Here is a 4,297-nt window from a genome sequence, read left to right as displayed (position 1 = left end):
TACAGATTTTCTTTATGTTCACAGATAATTTATTTAAGATTATCAAACAGACCTAAATTTCACAATTTCTGATCCAGTTCCAAAATAGAAACGGTGCTTTATAAAAAGACACTAAGAGTATCTTTAAAATCCAAGATTTCTTCATAAATTTGCTCCTCAAAACAATCCCTTGAACAGACAACAGTAAGGAATGCTCTCCCTCTTAATTATGAGACATTAAAAGAATCCTTATCCTATTCTGCTTCTGAAGGATCTCTGCATTCACAGAAAAAGGCTTGTTACTAAGAAGTCCTGTGATAGGAATATCTCAATTTGTGGGTCAAACTTGATGAGAACACTGAGGGGCAGGGTTGTTAACTATTTCTCCTAAGTAAAAAGTTCCAAAGCAGAAATGGTTTCAAGACAGCCCAGGTACTTCCCAGATTCCTGAGAAAGGGACTTCAGTACTTCAAAACATTCTTATTTCCAAACTTTCTGAAGAAGTTGACAACGGAGAAAGCCCGGGAAGATGAAAAAAAGAAAAATCACATCACTACAATGCGATCTTAAGGAAAAAACATTGACCTTAAGATGAACATTGAGGAGACAGATAAAGCACTAATAAATTCAATAACTCAGATGTTATATCCTAATATATTATAATCTCTTTGTTCCTTAAAACAAAGCAGCTAATTTGCTTGATAACAAATTAAATTAGAGCTGCTCTGAATATTTTCATTTTCTTTCTTTTTTCTTTAACTCATGATCCTGAGATCAAGATCTGAGCTGAGATCAAGAATCAAACGCTTAACCAATTGAGCCACCCAGGTGCCCCATGAATATTTTCATTTTCTGCTGTGAATTATTTCCCCTACCTTTTTCATTTCTTCAACATATGCAATCATGGCTTCCTCTTTGGTCATATCACCCAATGAACTCCAAGCATCCCTAGAAATGAGAATATCCAAATAACAAAAAGACACATTTTCCAATGGCTCAGAATACAATTTATAGTCAATGCTATGGGGTCATTAATTTAAAACGGGCTCTTTACTTAAAGCCTACACAAAGATATGATGCTCTCAAAGGATCACTTTAAATGTACCATCTTAAAGAATAAGTATCAGAGTAAATAAACTGTCAAATTGAATAGTATTTAAAACTAGTAAATACACAGCCCATCCATAGATTATAGACCATAGATTACAGAGACTATATTATATATACTATAGAGCAGACACTATAGACTGTTGAAAAATATTTGCTAGGAACTCTTCAAAAATTTTGTATTACAAAGAACAGTGACATAAATGAACATTTTAGAACTCTACATGAAATGAACTATCACAGCCATGTTTTAAATGAACAGAAGTTTTGCTTAAAAGTTTCCATTAATTTAAACAGGAGTCTAACTTACACACTCAAAAAATACAAGTGGTTTCCTACTTCTAAAAAAACAAAAATGTGAGGCAGAGGACATTTTTAAACCCCTAGATGATGAGAAGAGTCCTTTGAAATTTCTGCCTAAAATGAAAACCTTTCTTTTTACATATTTTTTCCAGAAGCAGTTTAAATCAACCAATGGTCATTTCTGAGGAAAAATCATAAAGTAAATCAATTTTCCTAAAACAGATTAGGTAACATACTGCTATTACATTTGACCTATTATCTATGACTATTCATAAAGAACTTAGAGGAAAGTACCGTACTAAGAAATCCTCAAAAGAGTTTAAGAACTTCCAATGCAGTGTAAAGAAATTTAGCCATTGGGCACCTGTGTGGCTCAGTCAGTTGGGCATCTGCCTTCAGCTCAGGTCATGATCCCGGAGACCTAGGATCAAGCCCTGCATCGGGCTCCCTGCTCAGCAGGGAGTCTTGCTTCTCTCTCTGCCCCTCACCCTGCATGTGCTCTCTCTCTCTCTCAAATAAATAAGTGGAATTAAAAAAAAAAAAGAAATTAAGCCATCAAAATGTGTGGCTCTTAAGACATGCTTCACCAATTAGCATACTCTGTTCATAACGTACAGTCTATGTTACAGAGGTATCTCCGGCTATTTTATGATTTTCTTAAGGATATTAAAAATCAAATTTCTATTCAAGTACAGTGGGACAGGAGGAACACAGCCTAGATAAAAAGTTAGCACAGCAGTCCCTTAGTCATACGCCTAGTTATCGTCTAAAGGCTCAAGGCAAACAGTGTCACTTGGCAAGTAAAGTCATTATTTTTCTTGGTAGGTACAAGAGGCAGAAGAGTTTGTTTGTTTAACTGATTTTGGGAGTTGCTCTTCTTACGATAAATGAAAAAAACTCTATCAAAGGAAAGACTAACTGAAAATGATATTTTTTAATCTTTGATACACCTTTTGGTTTTATCTTCTTCTCTTCCCCAAGACTTTTCTATTTGTATGAAATTGTGTTAAAAGCACATGGAAGATAAAAATTGGATCTAGTACGTTAGAACACTTCTGCTCAGACTAATACATAACCACACAAATAAGTCATATGATAATTATGTCACTAAAATAAAATCCCTTTCATAGCTCTCTATGTGAAATTACCATTTGTATCTTCCAATAGGATCCCAGAATCCAGGCCTTGAAAGTTTACAGGGTCCTTCAGTTGCCTGCTTATAGAAGCTATAGAATTTGAGCATCATTTCATTTGTTGGCTGAAAAGAACCTATTGGAAACATATTAAATACAGATCACTGGAGAATACAATCGATAATCTAAGGCTAGAAATCAGCTGAGCTATACCAATAGTGATTTTTAAATATTTCATCAATAGTTCAGATAACCTTTTATTTTTGTCTTACAGAAACAAACGTTATGGCTCTGGTGGTTTCTATACTCTTTTGATTTAAAAAACTCAGATTTTTACACTTAAATAACAATGCCTAACATAATCCAGTAAATAAAAGAATAAATGAACAAACAGGCCGTAGGTGTTATTAAAATAACTGGCAAATGTCATTTAAAAAAAGCAATACATGAAAATATAGAATAACTGCATTATGCAACTATAATAAGGTATTTTTTTTTATTCAAAGATTGTGACAAACGAAACTGACTAGAATAAATGAAAAAGTTAAATGTACACTCTGCTTAACGGAACCTCCATATTAAGAAATTCAACTCCTCGGGGCGCCTGGGTGGTTCAGTTGGTTAAGCGTCTGCCTTCGGCTTAGGTGTGATCCGAGTCCTGGGATCAAGCCTCCAGTCGGGCTCCCTGCTCAGCAGGGAGTCGGCTTCTCCCCCTTCTTCCCATTCCTGCTCTCTCTCACTATCTCTGTCTCTCTCAAATAAATAAATAAATAAAATATTTTTAAAAAGAAGAAAGAAACTCAATTTTCTTGGCCAAATTTCAATTTCTTGATGAATAAGGAAGTTTGGCTAAAATCAACCACTGTGGGCTCCCGGGTGGCTCAGTCGGTTAAGCGGCTGCCTTCGGCTTGGGTCGTGATCCCAGGCTCCTGAGATCGAGCCCCGCATCGGGCTCCTTGCTCCGCGGGGGGCCTGCTTCTCCCTCTCCCACCCCCTTGCTTGTGTTCCTGCTATCGCTGTGTCTCTCTGTCAAATAAATAAACAAAATCTTTAAAAATAAATAAATAAAATAAAATCAACCAGTGTGTGCTGTGGTAGAAAAAGAATTAATCCAAGATAAAAGTAATTTCTCGGGACCCCTGGGTGGCTCAGTAGGTTAGGTGTCTGCCTTCAGCTCAGGTCATGATCCTGGGGTCCTGGGATCGATTCCTATGCGGAGCTTCCTGCTCAGCAGGGAGTCCGCTTCTCCCTCTGCCTGCCGCTCCTTGATTGTGCTCTCCGACAAATAAATAAAATCTTAAAAAAAAAAAAAAAGACATTTCTCACTTCCTACCTCTGTAATTTTGGACAATTTCGTTGAAAATCAGTCTTCATATATGTCCCTAGTGTATCTATAAGCTTTTTCATGTTAAAAATTTCAAACTGTGGGGTGCTTGGGAATCCGGCTAAGCATCAACCTTCGGCTTGGGTCATGGTCCCGGGATCCTGGGATGGAGTCCCATGTCGGGCTCCCTGCTCAGCAGGCAGTCTGCTTCTCCCTCTCCCTCTGCCCTTTGCCCCTGCTCGTGCTCTCTGTCTCTCAAATAAATAAAATCTTTAAAAAAAAAATTCAAATTATATGCATGAGTGGTATAAGTTGCAATACTTAATAACAGGGAAAATTGGAATGCAAATGTTTTATAATAAATAATTGCCTAAATAATTATGATACATATATACAACAGAATCGTTTATAACTACAGCCCTTAAAAATTATATGGCATTAAAGTATAAAC

At 36.4% G+C, this 4,297-nt stretch overlaps 1 long non-coding RNA gene across 2 annotated transcripts; it reads right to left on the bottom strand.

Annotated features, from left to right (window-relative positions):
- Positions 1 to 32: 32 nt before the first annotated feature.
- LOC112818412 (uncharacterized) lies at positions 33 to 4,287 on the bottom strand. Of its 2 annotated transcripts, none has more exons than XR_012377519.1 (3): positions 2,538 to 4,287; positions 855 to 927; positions 33 to 470 (listed from the first exon to the last, which is right to left on the bottom strand). It is a non-coding gene; the product is annotated as an uncharacterized lncRNA (long non-coding RNA). The 2 variants fall into 2 exon arrangements; XR_003206576.2 differs by having other exon boundaries at positions 33 to 474; positions 2,538 to 4,286.
- Positions 4,288 to 4,297: the final 10 nt, after the last annotated feature.

The sequence above is a fragment of the Callorhinus ursinus genome, unplaced genomic scaffold, assembly GCF_003265705.2.
Source record: "Callorhinus ursinus isolate GAN/ISIS: 27379988/994484 unplaced genomic scaffold, GSC_fseal_2.0 scaffold4289, whole genome shotgun sequence".
Lineage (NCBI taxonomy): Eukaryota > Metazoa > Chordata > Mammalia > Carnivora > Otariidae > Callorhinus > Callorhinus ursinus.
Note: the sequence above shows the minus strand (reverse complement) of the source record. Positions and strands in the feature narration are given on the sequence as shown.